Source organism: Coregonus clupeaformis, chromosome 15 (genome assembly GCF_020615455.1).
Source record: "Coregonus clupeaformis isolate EN_2021a chromosome 15, ASM2061545v1, whole genome shotgun sequence".
NCBI lineage: Eukaryota > Metazoa > Chordata > Actinopteri > Salmoniformes > Salmonidae > Coregonus > Coregonus clupeaformis.
In genome coordinates, this window is record NC_059206.1 from 13,469,524 (window position 1) to 13,488,661 (window position 19,138).

The window sequence follows — 19,138 nt, forward strand, 5'->3', positions numbered from 1 at the left end:
ACGACTATAGGTAAAACCAGCATTATTTATCTGGGTTGAATTGAATGGAGGTGAAACAATTATTATATCTCTGGGCTAAATGTAGGTAAAACAAGCATTTCAGCTCAGAAAGGAGGCAAAGAGCTGCATTTGACTGTGGTAACACGTCCTGCATGGGACGATGGGTTAAATGGGCAAATGGGTTAAACTGTATTAAGTTCTTTGTCTAGCTATAACAAAACATTGGGCTTGCATATCTTCTTGTATGGGGTGTGTACTTTTAAAGCCGGAACAGATTTCAGAAGGACTACAGGCCATGTGAAAAGTCCACCCTTGTCTTACTTGGTTCTATACTTAATCAAAGTCGCTATTATAGCTTACATTCAGCACTATGACATCATCACACTCAATGGGGTGACTTCCTGTTTACAGAAATCAACAACAACTAAATGAAAACCCAGCTGCCAGCTCATAGCCTGTGTGTTTATAGGCCCCGGGGTCCAGGCCTATGTGTCCCTCCACCCCCTTCAGCTGTGCTGACGAAATACCTTGCATTCCTTCCTGGAATAGAGAGGCCATGGAAGCAGGCTGCCACAGCCCTGCGACACAGTCTAAACAGTCATCAGTGGAGACAGGGTTGACAGGGTTGACAGGCGTGGCTTCATTGTACAAGCCTTTACAATAGGATTTTTGTTTTTGTTTTAGAGCGACCTACAGGTAACTACCTAAATAAAGGAAACACCAACATAAAGTGTCTTATGTCACCTTGGCATAGATTCTACGAGTGTCTGGAACTCTATTGGAGGGATTCGACACCATTCTTCCACGAGAAATTCCATAATTTGGTGTTTTGTTAATGGTGGTGGAAAACTCCAGAATCTCCCATACGTTTTCAATTGGGTTGAGATGGTGACTGAGACGGCATATTTACATAGTTTTCATGCTCATCAAACCATTCAGTGACCACTCGTGCCCTGTGGATGAGGGCATTATCATCCAATGGGGGCATAGCCATGGTAGCCAAAATAATGGCCTGCCCAGCATTTATATACATGCATGATATGATGTTAATTGCTTAATTAACTCAGGAACCACACCCGTGTAGAAGCACCTGCTTTCAATATACCTTGTGTCCCTCATTTACTCAAGTGATTCCTTTATTTTGGCAGTTACCTGTATGTGTGGTTTGTAAAATGATATTCTGTTTTCACTTATCTTGATGTTGGGGTGGTGCTGGAGATTATTCATTTGATATTAGGGTGATGCTGGAGATGATTCATTTGACATTGGGGTGGCGCTGGAGATTATTCATTTGACATTGGGGTGGTGCTGGAGATGATTCATTTGATATTAGGGTGGTGCTGGAGATGATTCATTTGACATTGGGGTGGCGCTGGAGATGATTCATTTGACATTGGGGTGGTGCTGGAGATGATTATTTTGATGTTGGGGTGGTGCGGGAGATGATTCATTTGACGTTGGGGTGGTGCTGGAGCTGATTCATTTGACGTTGGGGTAGTGCTGGAGATGATTCATTTGACATTGGGGTGGTGCTGGAGGTGATTCATTTGATGTTGGGGTGGTGCTGGAGATTATTCATTTGACATTGGGGCGGTGCTGGAGATGATTCATTTGATGTTGGGGTGGTGCTGGAGATGATTCATTTGACGTTGGGGTGGTGCTGGACATTATTCATTTGACGTTGGGGCGGTGCTGGAGATGATTCATTTGACGTTGGGCGTGCTGGAGATGATTCATTTTACGTTGGGGTGGTAGCGAGAGATGATTCATTTGACATTGAGGTGGTGCGGGAGATGATTAATTTGACGTTGGGGTGGTGCTGGGGATGATTCATTTGACATTGGGGTGGTGCTGGAGATGATTAATTTGACGTTGGGCGGTGCTGGAGATTATTCATTTGACGTTGGGGTGGCGCTGGAGATGATTCATTTGACATTGGGGTGGTGCTGGAGATGATTCATTTGACGTTGGGGTGGTGCTGGAGATGATTCATTTGACGTTGGGGCGGTGCTGGAGATGATTCATTTGATGTTGGGGTGGTGCTGGAGATGATTCATTTGACGTTGGGGTGGTGCGGGAGATGATTCATTTGACGCTTGAGGTGGTGCTGGAGATGATTCATTTGATGTTGGGGTGGTGCTGAGATGATTCATTTGATGTTGGGGTGGTGCTGGAGATGATTCATTTGATGTTGGGGTGGTGCTGGAGATGATTCATTTTACGTTGGGGTGGTGCTGGAGATGATTCATTTGACATTGAGGTGGTGCGGGAGATGATTCATTTGACGTTGGGGTGGTGCTGGAGATGATTCATTTGACGTTGGGGTGGTGCTGGGGATGATTCATTTGACATTGGGGTGGTGCTGGGGATGATTCATTTGACATTGGGGTGGTGCTGGGGATGATTCATTTGACATTGGGGTGGTGCTGGAGATGATTCATTTGACATTGGGGTGGTGCTGGAGATGATTCATTTGACGTTGGGGTGGCGCCGGAGAAGATTCATTTGACGTTGAGGCGGTGTGCTGGAGATGTTTTGTGTGTGTGAGAACAACTGTTTATAGAGTAAAATGCTTTTTATCTACAAAGAATGGTGAACACTTTCTCCCTTTAGATCTGATGGAAGGTGACTTGGTTTTCCCAAGGAACAGGTTATAGTCATAGTGTAAGCTCACCCAGCTATCCAATGATGTCATCTTCCGCAATGTAACACTACATTCTTAGTGTAATGTTAGCCACTTGACACGTCTGTGGTAGCTTTTATGTGTGTGTGAATGTGTCTTTGAGTTTATGTGTGAGTGTGCATGTCTGCTGTAGTGTGAGGGAGTGAGAGAGGGAGAAAGTGTGTGAGGGAGTGAGTGACTGAGTGAGTGAGTGTCAGAGTGAGTGAGTGAGAGAGTGAGTGAGGGAGGGAGGGAGAGAGTATCCATGTCAGCTCTAGTTGAATAATAATCCTGTCCTGGTATCAGTGGTTTTGAAACCCTAGCTGCTGTTAAGACTGGGCGGTGAAAGGTCATGAAAGGCCCCCATCAAGGAACAACATATCCATATACATATATCCAATATATCTCATCAAGGAACAACATATCCATCCTCTCAGTCCCTCCTTCCTGGCCTGCGTCCCAAATGGCACCCTATTCCCTATGGGCCCTGGTCAAATGTGGTTCACTACATGTGGAAAAGGGAGCCATTTGGGGGCAGCCCTGCTGGTCTCCTACAGTCCATCTCTCCCTCCCAGGACAGCTGCTCTCTCTCTCTCTTCACGTGTGTGCTATTCCTGGGGAAGAGCTATAAATAGACTCTCTGTTTCACAGTCTGTGCCCCCCTCCCCCTTACCAACAAGTGCAGTTAGATCTTCGAGCCAAGGGCATGGAGGGCCTGGAGTCAGCAACTCTCTCCCACTGTTTATCCCTATCTCCATATCTCTCTCTCTCTCTCTCTCTTTCTCTCTTGCTCCCTCTCTCTCGCTCTCTCTTTCTCTCCCTTTATCTCTTGCGCCCTCTCTCTCTCTCTCTCTCTCTCTCTCTCTCTCTCTCTCTCTCTCTCTCTCTCTCTCTCTCTCTCTCTCTCTCTCTCTCTCTCTCTCTCTCTCTCTCTCTCTCTCTCTCTCTCTCTCTCTCTCTCTCTCTCTCTCTCCCTCCCCCTCTCTCCCCCTCTCTCTCCCCTCTCTCTCTCTCCCTCTCTCTTACTCTCTCTCACCCTCCGTCTTTTTCTCCTCCTGTTGAGTAACTGACCTCCCATATGGTTTGCAAAGACTCTATTATACCCTCCTAGATATAGCCATCTAACTGTTGAATGAATCCAGCATATCTGTTCTGTGTAACCTTACTCTGAACCAAAGCACATGTACTTATATTACCAGAGTTTAGCGTAGCTTCCTGTTGTTAAAACTGGAATGACATCAAATGTGTGTCAAGTAGCCAATTTAATGGTCCCCATTTCAGAGTTTGGGTCAATTCCTTTGCCATGCCTTATAGAAAACCAAAGGGCCCTTTTCAATTACAAAATTACGATTTGAAATAATTTCCGCTGCTGACTCAAACCCATAAGTATTTTTATTTTATCCTCAACAGAAAGAAATGAAAAGGGAAGACAGGGTTGAAACGAGCAGTGTCCTTGTCCTTTCATCCGTGTGTCATTGTTTGTTTTCTACATTATTATTGTATTCGGGGCCAGTCTCACCCTTGTGTCCCCATGCTCTCAACCCTCTATGTTCAGTATGTTACCTCACGTTCACGTGTTTGAAATCGGAGATGAACTCCAGTTGCTCGGCAACACTGCACCGAGAAAAGAGTGGGCAGTCCTAATAACTATGATGAATGACGCAAACAACACTTGTCATAATCATATTTTAAGGGCTCTATTCAATCTGTATCGCTGAAATGTAAAGGTCATTTTAGATTAAGCAGACATATGCAGCGTTTACCTAGAATGCAGTCTCCGCCAACGTGGGAACATTGTCTTTGAATTTCTGTTGGGCTTTAGCTCTGAACTTCCGCGACACGGATTGAATAGAGCCCTAAGTCTTCCTTTAGTGGTCTTAACCTTTAGCCCTGAAAATGCTTGTCAGTGCATCAGATCCAATGAATACTAGCCATACTTCCATATGCATAACAGCCAAACCTCCGGTGAAGGTATGATTATGAGTGGGTCTATATGTCGCCATGGAAACTACCACCTTGCTGAAAACCATTAATTAATGAGAGTGATCTGTGTGCAGAGACTGGGCTATGTCTGATTCATTCAGCCTGTGGCCACAGTGAAAACTTTTTGCTGTGGCGTAGCTTGTGCCGTTTCAGAAAAAACTTTGATTGCACTACGCTAATTGCATTTTGGATCTAATTTAAATAATGTGGCTCATCAAAATTGGTTGGTGTTATTTTGATTCTGGCCCTCGTACATAAAACTTTTCCAAACTTCGGCCTCCATTTAATGAAAAGATACACTATAAAAATGTAATTTACTGTACAGAAGTATATACACACTCAGGGGCGCAACTTTGGTTTTAGAAGTGGGGGGGGGGACATCAATTATATATATTTTTTTAATCCAGTCGGATAAACACTCCAAACAGCCTACCCGACCGCTCGGAGGCGTCCGCATGGTCCTAAAGCCAGAGAATACTACATGCACTACCCAGAGGGGATTACATGCACTATCCACCCAGAGGGGATTACATGCACTACCCACCCAGAGGGGATTACATGCACTACCCACCCAGAGGGGATTACATGTACTACCCACCCAGAGGGGATTACATTCACTACCCAGAGGGGATTACATGCACTACCCACCCAGAGGGGATTACATGCACTACCCAGAGGGATTACATGTGACTACCCACCCAGAGGGGATTACATGTACTACCCACCCAGAGGGGATTACATTCACTACCCAGAGGGGATTACATGCACTACCCACCCAGAGGGGATTACATGTACTACCCACCCAGAGGATTACATGCACTACCCAGAGGGGATTACATGCACTACCCACCCAGAGGGGATTACATGCACTACCCACCCAGAGGGGATTACATGCACTACCCAGAGGGGATTACATTCACTACCCAGACGGGATTACATGCACTACCCAGAGGGGATTACATGCACTACCCAGAGGGGATTACATGCACTACCCAGAGGGGATTACATGCACTACCCAGAGGGGATTACATGCACTACCCAGAGGGGATTACATGCACTACCCAGAGGGGATTACATGCACTACCCAGAGGGGATTACATGCACTACCCAGAGGGGATTACATTCACTACCCAGAGGGGATTACATTCACTACCCAGAGGGGATTACATGCACTACCCAGAGGGGATTACATGCACTACCCAGAGGGGATTACATGCACTACCCAGAGGGGATTACATTCACTACCCAGAGGGGATTACATTCACTACCCAGAGGGGATTACATGCACTACCCAGAGGGGATTACATTCACTACCCAGATAGGGCTTTCCATTCGCAAAGATGAGATCTCCTCTTGAGTTTAGAGTAGGAAGCAGTTTTGTCGGTAACACTTACCTTGTGGTGGTGAGTATGTTGCATTTATAGAGCCTTATATGCAAGACATAAAGAGTCATAATGAAGACATAAAGAGTCATCATGAAGACATAAAGAGTCATCATGAAGACATAAAGAGTCATCATGAAGACACAAAGAGTCATCATGAAGACATAAAGAGTCATTATGAAGACATAAAGAGTCATCATGAAGACATAAAGAGTCATAATGAAGACATAAAGAGTCATCATGAAGACATAAAGAGTCATCATGAAGACATAAAGAGTCATCATGAAGACATAAAGAGTCATCATGAAGACATAAAGAGTCATCATGAAGACATAAAGAGTCCATCATGAAGACATAAATAGTCATCATGAAGACATAAAGAGTCATCATGAAGACATAAAAGAGTCATCATGAAGACATAAAGAGTCATCATGAAGACATAAAGAGTCATCATGAAGACATAAAGAGTCATCATGAAGACACAAGAAAGTCATCATGAAGACATAAAGAGTCATCATGAAGACATAAAGAGTCATCATGAAGACATAAAGAGTCATTGAAGACAAAGAGTCATGATGAAGACATAAAGAGTCATCATGAAGACATAAAGAGTCATCATGAAGACATAAAGAGTCATCATGAAGACATAAAGAGTCATAATGAAGACATAGAGAGTCAGAATGAAGACATAGAGTCATCATGAAGACATAAAGAGTCATCATGAAGACATAGAAAGAGTCATCATGAAGACATAAAGAGTCATCATGAAGACATAAAGAGTCATCATGAAGACATAAAGAGTCATAATGAAGACATAAAGAGTCATCATGGAAGACATAAAGAGTCTAATGAAGACATAAAGAGTCATCATGAAGACATAAAGAGTCATAATGAAGACATAAAAGAGTCATCATGAAGACATAAAGGTCATCATGAAGACATAAAGAGTCATCATGAAGACATAAAGAGTCATCATGAAGACATAAAGAGTCATCATGAAGACATAAAGAGTCATAATGAAGACATAAAGAGTCATCATGAAGACATAAAGAGTCATCATGAAGACATAAAGAGTCATCATGAAGACATAAAGAGTCATAATGAAGACATAGAGTCATCATGAAGACATAAAGAGTCATCATTAAGACATAAAGAGTCATCATGAAGACATAAAGAGTCATCATGAAGACATAAAGAGTCATAATGAAGACATAGAGAGTCAGAATGAAGACATAGAGTCATCATGAAGACATAAAGAGTCATCATGAAGACATAAAGAGTCATCATGAAGACATAAAGAGTCATCATGAAGACATAACGAGTCATAATGAAGACATAAAGAGTCATAATGAAGACATAAAGAGTCATCATGAAGACATAAAGTCATCATGAAGACATAAAGAGTCATCATGAAGACAAAGAGTCATAATGAAGACATGAGAGTCATGATGAAGACATAAAGAGTCATAATGAAGACATAAAGAGTCATGCAGAAGACATAGAGAGTCATAATGAAGACATAAAGAAGTCATCATGGAAGACGATAAAGAATCATCATGAAGACATAAAGAGTCATGATGAAGACATAAAGAGTCATCATGAAGACATAAAGAGTCATCATGAAGACATAAAGAGTCATCATGAAGACATAAAAAGTCATCATGAAGACATAAAAGAGTCATCATGAAGACATAAGAGTCATCATGAAGACATAAAGAGTCATCATGAAGACATAAAAGAGTCATCATGAAGACATAAAAAGAGTCATCATGAAGACATAGAGAGTCATAATGAAGACATACAAGAGTCATCATGAAGACATAAAGAGTCATGATGAAGACATAAAGAGTCATCATGAAGACATAAAGAGTCATCATTAAGACATAAAGAGTCATCATGAAGACATAAAGAGTCATGATGAAGACATAAAGAGTCATAATGAAGACATAGAGAGTCATAATGAAGACATAAAGAGTCATCATGAAGACATAAAGAGTCATCATGAAGACATAGAGAGTCATAGATGAAGACATAGAGAGTCATAATGAAGACATAGAGAGTCATCATGAAGACATAGAGAGTCATGATGAAGACATAGAGAGTCATAATGAAGACATAGAGAGTCATAATGAAGACATAGAGAGTCATAATGAAGACATAGAGAGTCATGATGAAGACATAGAGAGTCATAATGAAGACATAGAGAGTCATGATGAAGACATAGAGAGTCGTAATGAAGACATAGAGAGTCATAATGAACACAGAGAGTCATGATGAAGACATAGAGAGTCATAATGAAGACATAGAGAGTCATAATGAAGACATAGAGAGTCATGATGAAGACATAAAGAGTCATCATGAAGACATAAAGAGTCATCATGAAGACATAAAGAGTCATCATGAAGACATAAAGAGTCATAATGAAGACATAGAGAGTCAGAATGAAGACATAGAGTCATCATGAAGACATAAAGAGTCATCATGAAGAACATAAGAGTCATCATGAAGACATAAAGAGTCATCATGAAGACATAAAGAGTCATCATGAAGACATAAAGAGTCATCATGAAGACATAAAGAGTCATCATGAAGACATAAAGAGTCATCATGAAGACATAAAGAGTCATCATGAAGACATAAAGAGTCATCATGAAGACATAAAGAGTCATCATGAAGACATAAAGAGTCATCATGAAGACATAGAGAGTCATAATGAAGACATAAAGAGTCATCATGAAGACATAAAGAGTCATCATGAAGACATAGAGAGTCATGATGAAGACATAGAGAGTCATAATGAAGACATAGAGAGTCATCATGAAGACATAGAGAGTCATGATGAAGACATAGAGAGTCATAATGAAGACATAGAGAGTCATAATGAAGACATAGAGAGTCACAATGAAGATATAGAGAGTCATGATGAAGACATAGAGAGTCATAATGAAGACATAGAGAGTCATGATGAAGACATAGAGAGTCATCAATGAAGACATAGAGAGTCATAATGAAGACATAGAGAGTCATGATGAAGACATAGAGAGTCATAATGAAGACATAGAGAGTCATAATGAAGACATAGAGAGTCATGATGAAGACATAAAGAGTCATCATGAAGACATAAAGAGTCATCATGAAGACATAAAGAGTCATCATGAAGACATAAAGAGTCAGCAATGAAGACATAGAGAGTCAGAATGAAGACATAGAGTCATCATGAAGACATCAAAGAGTCATCATGAAGACATAAAGAGTCATCATGAAGACATAAAGAGTCATTATGAAGACATAAAGAGTCATCATGAAGACATAAAGAGTCATAATGAAGACATAAAGAGTCATCATGAAGACATAAAGAGTCATAATGAAGAACAAAGAGTCATCATGAAGACACAAGAGTCATAATGAAGACATAAAGAGTCATCATGAAGACATAAAGTAATCATGAAGACATAAAGAGTCATCATGAAGACATAAAAGAGTCATCATGAAGACATAAAGAGTCATCATGAAGACATAAAGAGTCATTATGAAGACATAAAGAGTCATCATGAAGACATAAAGAGTCATCATGAAGACATAGAGAGTCATCATGAAGACATAAAGAGTCATAATGAAGACATAGAGTCATCATGAAGACATAAAGAGTCATCATGAAGACATAAAGAGTCATCATGAAGACATAAAGAGTCATCATGAAGACATAAAGAGTCATAATGAAGACATAGAGAGTCAGAATGAAGACATAGAGTCATCATGAAGACATAAAGAGTCATCATGAAGACATAAAGAGTCATCATGAAGACATAAAGAGTCATCATGAAGACATAAAGAGTCATCATGAAGACATAAAGAGTCATAATGAAGACATAAAGAGTCATAATGAAGACATAAAGAGTCATCATGAAGACATAAAGTCATCATGAAGACATAAAGAGTCATCATGAAGACATAAAGAGTCATAATGAAGACATAGAGAGTCATGATGAAGACATAGAGAGTCATAATGAAGACATAAAGAGTCATCATGAAGACATAGAGAGTCATAATGAAGACATAAAGAGTCATCATGAAGACATAAAGAATCATCATGAAGACATAAAAGAGTCATGATGAAGACATAAAGAGTCATCATGAAGACATAAAGAGTCATCATGAAGACATAAAGAGTCATCATGAAGACATAAAGAGTCATCATGAAGACATAAAGAGTCATAATGAAGACATAAAGAGTCATCATGAAGACATAAAGAGTCATAATGAAGACATAAAGAGTCATCATGAAGACATAAAGAGTCATGATGAAGACAAAGAGTCATCATGAAGACATAAAGAGTCATCATGAAGACATAAAGAGTCATCATGAAGACATAAAGAGTCATCATGAAGACATAAAGAGTCATCCATGAAGACATAGAGAGTCATAATGAAGACATAAAGAGTCATCATGAAGACATAAAGAGTCATCATGAAGACATAGAGAGTCATGATGAAGACATAGAGAGTCATAATGAAGACATAGAGAGTCATCATGAAGACATAGAGAGTCATCAGATGAAGACATAGAGAGTCATAATGAAGACATAGAGAGTCATAATGAAGACATAGAGAGTCATAATGAAGACATAGAGAGTCATGATGAAGACATAGAGAGTCATAATGAAGACATAGAGAGTCATGATGAAGACATAGAGAGTCATAATGAAGACATAGAGAGTCATAATGAAGACATAGAGAGTCATGATGAAGACATAGGAGAGTCATAATGAAGACATAGAGAGTCATAATGAAGACATAGAGAGTCATGCTGAAGACATAGAGAGTCATATGAAGACATAGAGAGTCATAATGAAGACATAGAGAGTCATGATGAAGACATAGAGAGTCATCATGAAGACATAGAGAGTCATAATGAAGACATAGAGAGTCATGATGAAGACATAGAGAGTCATAATGAAGACATAGAGAGTCATAATGAAGACATAGAGAGTCATCATGAAGACATAAAGAGTCATAATGAAGACATAGAGAGTCATAATGAAGACATAGAGAGTCATGATGAAGACATAGAGAGTCATAATGAAGACATAAAGAGTCATCATGAAGACATAGAGAGTCATAATGAAGACATAAAGAGTCATCATGAAGACATAAAGAGTCATAATGAAGACATAAAGAGTCATCATTCTCTTTTATGACTTCTCCTCTTGTGTTCAGAGTAGGAAGCCGGGAAAGTGGAGGCATAGAACCAATGGATGAGCCAAGCTATTGTAAGGGAGTGTGTATATTGCATACCTCGTCCCTCTAAGCTCCTATTTGTCACCCACAGCTGATTGTGGATCAGTGTGGAAGTGGATGTGTGGAATGTGACATGGGCCTGACATGGCGTAAGCACAGCTGTTGTTTCCTCCTGGACACACATTGGACACCACACTGGACACCACACTGGACACCACATTGGACACACACTGGACATTACATTGGACACACACTGGACACCACACTGGACACACACTGGACACCACACTGGACACACACTGGACACTACATTGGACACATACTGGACACCACACTGGACACACAATGGACACCACACTGGACACACACTGGACACCACATTGGACACACACTGGACATTACATTGGACACACACTGACACCACACTGGACACACACTGGACACCACACTGGACACACACTGGACATTACATTGGACACATACTGGACACCACACTGGACACACACTGGACACCACACTGGACACACACTGGACACCCCATTGGACACCACACTGGACACATACTGGACACCACACTGGACACACACTGGACACACACTGGACACCACATTGGACACTCCACTGGACACACACTGGACACCACATTGAACACCACACTGGACACATACTGGACACCACACTGGACACACTGCTTACACACTGGACACCCCCACTGGACACACACTGCACACCACATTGGACACCACACTGGACACATACTGGACACCACACTGGACACACACTGGACACACACTGGACACCACACTGGACACCCCACTGGACACACACTGGACATACACTGGACACCCCACTGACACCACCCTGGACACCCCACTGGACACACACTGGACACTACACTGGACACACACTGGACATTACATTGGACACATACTGGACACCACACTGGACACACACTGGACACCACACTGGACACACACTGGACACCACACTGGACCCACACTGGACACCCCATTGGACACCACACTGGACACATACTGGACACCACACTGGACACACACTGGACACCACATTGGACACTCCACTGGACACACACTGGACACCACATTGAACACCACACTGGACACATACTGGACACCACACTGGACACACTGGACACACACTGGACACCCCACTGGACACACACTGCACACCACATTGGACACCACACTGGACACATACTGGACACCACACTGGACACACACTGGACACACACTGGACACCACACTGGACACCCCACTGGACACACACTGGACATTCAGTGGACACCCCACTGGACACACACTGGACATACACTGGACACCCCACTGGACACCACCCTGGACACCCCACTGGACACACACTGGACATACACTGCCGCTGGCCTCCCGTCCATAGGGTTATGTAACCCGTCTGACCACTGTCTCGACTCACAAACACAGTATGTCTCCCAAATGGCACCCTATTCCCTACATAGTGCACTACTTTTGACCAGAAAAGCAAAGTGTCATTTGCCCCACATTACATTTACATTACATTTCGTCATTACATTTCATCATCATGGTGATGTGGGCGGTGACACTTTGCTTCTTGAAAGTCCAATATCTTGAAAACCTGACTGCTGACATGCAAAACATCAGTGGCTAATGAAAAAAATACCAAAATATCATTTTTGAGTGTTGTCCTTTAATAGATATCTCTATTTGTCTAGGGCTATGTCCCCTCTGTCCAGGGCGATGTCCCCCTCTGTCCAGAGCTATGTCCCCCTCTGTCTAGGGCGTGTCCCCTCTGTCCATGGCTATGTCTCCTCTGTCCAGGGCTATGTCTCTTTGTCTGAGAGCGATGTCCCCTCTGTCTAGGGCTATGTCCCCTCTGTCTAGGGCTATGTCCCTTCTGTCCAGGGCTATGTCCCCTCTGTCTAGGGCTATGTCCTCTCTGTCAAGGGCTATGTCCCCTCTGTCTAGGGCGATGTCCCCTCTGTCTAGGGCTATGTCCCCTCTGTCCAGGGATATGTCCCCTCTACCTAGGGCGATGTCCCCTCTGTCCATGGCTATGTCCCCTCTGTCCAGGGCTATGTCCCCTTTGTCTAGGGCGATGTCCCCTCTGTCCAGGGCTATGTCCCCTCTGTCTAGGGCGATGTCCCCTCTGTCTAGGCTATGTCCCCTCTGTCCAGGGCTATGTCCCCTTTGTCTAGGGCGATGTCCCCTCTGTCCAGAGCTATGTCCCCTCTGTCTATGTCCCCTCTGTCTAGGGCGATGTCCCCTCTGTCTATGTCCCCTCTGTCCAGGGCTATGTCCCCTCTGTCTAGGGCTATGTCCCCTCTGTCTAGGGCTATGTCCCCTCTGTCTAGGGCGATGTCCCCTCTGTCTAGGGCTATGTCCCCTCTGTCCAGGGCTATGTCCCCTCTGTCCAGGGCTATGTCCCCTCTGTCTAGGGCGATGTCCCCTCTGTCTAGGGCAATGTTCCCTCTGTCTAGGGTGATGTTCCCTCTGTCCAGGGCTATGTCCCATCTGTCTAGGGCTATGTCCCCTCTGTCTATGTCCCCTCTGTCTAGGGCGATGTCCCCTCTTTCTAGGGCTATGTCCCCTCTGTCCAGGGCTATGTCCCCTCTGTCCAGGGCAATGTCCCCTCTGTCTAGGGCGATGTTCCCTCTGTCTATGTCCCCTCTGCCTAGGGCTATGTCCCCTCTGTCTAGGGCTATGTCCCCTCTGTCTAGGGCTATGTCCCCTCTGTCCAGGCTGATGTCCCCTCTGTCCAGGGCTATGTCCCCTCTGTCTAGGGATGTCCCCTCTGTCTAGGGCTATGTCCCCTCTGTCTAGGGCTATGTCCCCTCTGTCTATGTTCCCTTTGTCTAGGGCTATGTCCCCTCTGCCTAGGGCTATGTCCCCTCTGTCTAGGTTGATGACCCCTCTACCTAGGGCTATGTCCCCTCTGTCTATGTCCCCTCTGTCTAGGGCGATGTCCCCTCTGTCTAGGGCGATGTCCCCTCTGTCTAGGGCTATGTCCCCTCTGGCTATGTCCCCTCTGTCTAGGGCTATGTCCCCTCTGTCTAGGGCGATGTCCCCTCTGTCTAGGGCTATGTCCCCTCTGTCTAGGGCGATGTCCCCTCTGTCTAGGGCGATGTCCCCTCTGTCTAGGGCTATGTCCCCTCTGTCTATGTCCCCTCTGTCTAGGACGATGTCCCCTCTGTCTAGGGCAATGTCCCCTCTGTCTAGTGTCCCCTCTGTCCAGGGCGATGTCCCCTCTGTCTAGGGCTATGTCCCCTCTGTCTAGGGTGATGTCCCCTCTGTCTAGGACGATGTCCCCTCTGTCTAGGGCTATGTCCCCTCTGTCTAGGGCGATGTCCCCTCTTTCTAGGGTAATGTCCCCTCCACCTAGGGCTATGTCCCCTCTGTCTATGTCCCCTCTGTCAAGGGCTATGTCCCCTCTGCCTAGCGCTATGTCCCCTCTGTATAGGGTGATGTCCCATCTACCTAGGGCTATATCCCATCTGTCTAGGGCTATGTTACCTCGGGCTATGTTACCTCTGCCTGTGTCCCCTCTGTCCAGGGCTATGTCCCCTCTGTCTAGGGCTATGTCCCCTCTGTCCAGGGTTATGTCCCCTCTGTCTAGGGCTATGTCCCCTCTGTCTAGGGCTATGTCCCCTCTGTCCAGGGTTATGTCCCCTCTGTCTAGGGCGATGTCCCCTCTACCTAGGGCGATGTCCCCTCTATCTAGGGCTATGTCCCCTCTGTCTAGGGCTATGTCCCCTCTGTCCAGGGCGATGTCCCCTCTGTCCAGGGTTATGTCCCCTCTGCCTAGGACTATATCCCCTCTGCCTAGGACGATGTCCCCTCTGTCCAGGGATCTGTCCCCTCTGTCAGTAAATAAACAAAGTAATCAGTTCACTAGTACTAGAGAGTCTTATCTCTGCTTCCCTATCAGAGAAGAGGCCATCCCCTTTTAGTTCCTTTTTTATTACATTTTTTAAAATCTATTTTGACTGTCTTATAGACTACTGTTGAACAATAGTGTCTCTTGGTCTAAGTGTAGTATCTGAGATGTATCTAAATTTAGTAGGCCTATATAGGCCTGCTCTTGCAATAGAGAGCTACAAATAACACAGCTACCGAAGACACAAGCCAAACATGCTTTGAAGTCCAAAGACCAGTTTGTTTTAGCCCCGGCACAGCTGACCCAATTTTAGCTGCTTATCAGTGACTATATTATATACCCCTCAATTCTGATGTAAGGTTGGTCCATGATTATTAACCAGCTCGATGTGCTGAATGCAGCTGGAATGTTGAACGGTGAACAGCCATGCCCGCTGGACTCATTCCAGAAGCCAAATGCTAGCTAGCCAGCGCTTGTGTGTCGTCCCTCACGTGGCCCAGTCGGACCGGCATGTTTGCCGCCGGGGGTTCAACAAGTTCGGCCGTGGTGTACTAGGAATAAGGGGGGGGTTTGTTTCTACGTGAATGTGTGTTTCAATGTGAATGTGTGTTTCCAAGCTGCAGGAAGTCACCCCATTGAGTGTGATGATGTCATAGTGCTGAATGTACCTATAATAGCGGTTGATTAAGCATAGAACCAAGTAAGACGAGAGTGGCCTTTTCACATGGCCTGTAGTCCCGTATACAGCCCACTGCCGTGCACACTGTCTACTTACTGGGGTGACCCCTCTATTAAACTTTGGAGTATATTGGTTCAGGTCCCCTCTATTTGAGCCTTACTGAGGCTAGAGGTGAGATGTGCTGTGTATTCTACCCATTTTACATTTTAGTCATTTAGCAGACACTCTTATCCAGAGTGACTTACAGGAGCAGTTAGGGTTAAGTGCCTTGCTCGGCTCAGGGATTCGAACCCGTGACCTTTCGGTTACTGGCCTAACCAAAGTTTCAGATATACCGTGCCTTCAGAAAGTATTCACACCCTTTACTTTTTCCACACTTTGTTGTGTTACAGCCTGATTTAAAAATGGATTACATTTTGATTTTGTGTCACTGATCTACACACAATACCCCATAATGTCAAAGTGGAATTATGTTTTTATAAATTTTTATAAATTAATAAAACACGAAAAGCTTGAAATGTCTTGAGTCAATAAGTATTCAACCACTTTGTTATGCCAAAACGAAATAAGTTCAGGAGTAAAAATGTGCTTAACAAGTCACATAATAAGTTGCATGGACTCACTCTGTGTGCAGTAATGGTGTTTTTGAATGACTACCCCATCTCTGTACCCCACACATACAATTATCTGTAAGGTTCCTCAGCCGAGTAGTGAATTTCAAGCACAGATTAAACGACAAAGACCATGGAGGTTTTCCAATGCCTCGCAAAGAAGGGCACCTATTGGTAGATGGGTAAAAAAAACAAATAAAAAGCAGACATTGAATATCCCTTTGAGCATGGTGAAGTTATTAATTACACTTTGGATGGTGTATCAATACACCCAATCACTACAAAGATACAGGCGTCCTTCCTAACTCAGTTGCCGGAGAGGAAGGAAACTGTTCAGGGATTTCACCATGAGGCCAATGGTGATTTTAAACCAGTTACAGAGTTAAATGGCTGTGATAGGAGAAAACTGAGGATGAATCATCAAGATTGTAGTTACTCCACAATACTAACCTAAATGACAGAGTGAAAAGATGGAAGCCTGTACAGAATAAAAATATTCCAAAACATGCATCCTGTTTGCAATAAGGCACTAAAGTAATACTGCAATAAACGTGGCAAAGAAATTAACTTTTTGTCCTGAATACAAGTGTTATTTTTGTGGCAAATCCAACACAACACATCACTGAGTCACACTCTTCATATTTCCAAGCATGGTGGTGGCTGCATCATGTTATGGGTATGCTTGTCATCGGCAAGGACTAGAGTTTGTTAGGATAAAAAGAAAAGGAATAGAGCTAAGAACAGGCAAAGTCCCAGAGGAAAACCAGGTTCAGTCTGCTTTCCAACAGACACTGGGAGACAAATCCAGCTTTCAGCAGGACAATAACCTAACTGGTTACTTACCAAGACTACATCGAATGTTCCTGAGTGGCCTAGTTACAGTTTTGACTTAAATCGGCTTGAAAATCTATGGCAAGACTTGAAAATGGCTGTCTAGCAATGATCAACAACCAATTTCACAGAGCTTGAAGAATTCTCTAAAGAATAATGGGCAAATATTGTACAATCAATTAATATATATGTATATATTTTTTTCTCTTCCACGTTGACATTACAGATTACCTTGTGTAGATCATTGACAAAAAATGACAAATCAATTTTAATCCCACTTTGTAACACAACAAAAGTCAAGTGGTGTGAATACTTTCTGAAGCCACTGTATCTATTCAAACTGAGGGCACCTATCCCTTTGTTTTCATCCTGAATGTAGAATAAAATAGTTGGTTTTGTGTTACAATGTCTAGAAATAGGCTATATTAAATGTAACCATCAGCTCCCTTAGAAATGTAAATCCACCCTCTCTGGACTGTTAAAATTTGCCCTTGACAAAGGCACCACCCACTGGGCAAAAGCTGGTTGAATCAACATTGTTTGCACATCATTTCAACCAAAAAATGAAATTTTACATTTTAGTCATTTAGCAGACGCTCTTATCCAGAGCGACTTACAGTTAGTTTATTTTTCATACTGGCCCCCCTTGGGAATCAAACCCACAACCCTGGCGTTGCAAACGCCATGCTCTACCAACTGAGCTACATCCCTGCCGACCATTCCCTCCCCTACCCTGGACGATGCTGGGCCAATTGTGCGCCGCCCCATGGGTCTCCCGGTTGCGGCCGGCTACGACAGTGATGTCATTAAATCAATGTGGAAAACTGATTGGATTTGAAAAAAGTCATCAACGTAAGGGAATTTGAGCTTTTTTTTTAATCTAATTTTTAACCTAAATCCAATGACATGGTGAATTTTTTTGTTGATTTCACGTTAGTTGACAACTCAACCAAATCTAAATCAAAGCTAGAACTGACCTCTGTGCCCAGTGGGCTGTTTCTTATATGTGTAAATAGAGACATTGCGTAAAGACAAATATAACAGTCAACTGGAAATGACCCAAATGAAGATGTAATTCTAGAAAGATTCCCCCTCTACAGTTATTGTGATGGTTGTGTAGACTACAGAGTACTCTACTGTAGATAAAGTGCTCTACTGTAGATAAAGTACTCTTCATGAAAAACAAGATCAGTAAAGAAAAACACAACAACAATGTTTAGTTCTTCTGAACACACACCTCTAAGCCTGCATGTGGTGTGGGTTAATCCACCCACAGCGAACATGCCCATTCATGGCATTATGCAACAGGACCTTGATTACAGTGGAAGGTTTGAGTGACAGGCACAAATACAAAGCAGGCAAAGCAGGCACTTTACTTCCTGTGGCTGCCCATATTGGCCACCTGCCCGGGGGCCTTTGGGAGGCAGCTTTTGTACGATAGTTTGGTTCCACATTCACAATAATATATTTGGATTCCAGATCTTGTTGATTTTTTGTTTAGCTTTTTTCATTTCACTTAATACCACTTGACTTGTTTCTTCTCTACACAGATAGAGTTGGTCTCACTTAGGAGGCTGTGATAAAACCAGTATCAAGTTAATTTATCTCATACAAGACTGAACCAGCAACAATCAGCACTGTTATTTCTACCTCTCAAGCAGGAAGTAGTTGATGCCTCTGTCGAAATGTCTTGTACCACATTATTACCTGTCAGAAGCATGTATGAGCATTCACAATGCCTTATTACAAGGCTTCTAATATATTACATCTCTCCATCTAGCAAATGTTCAACTGATTTACAATGGCTAACATATAAGAGTGGCAGGTAGCTTAGTGGTTAAGAGCGTTGTGCCAGTAACTGAAA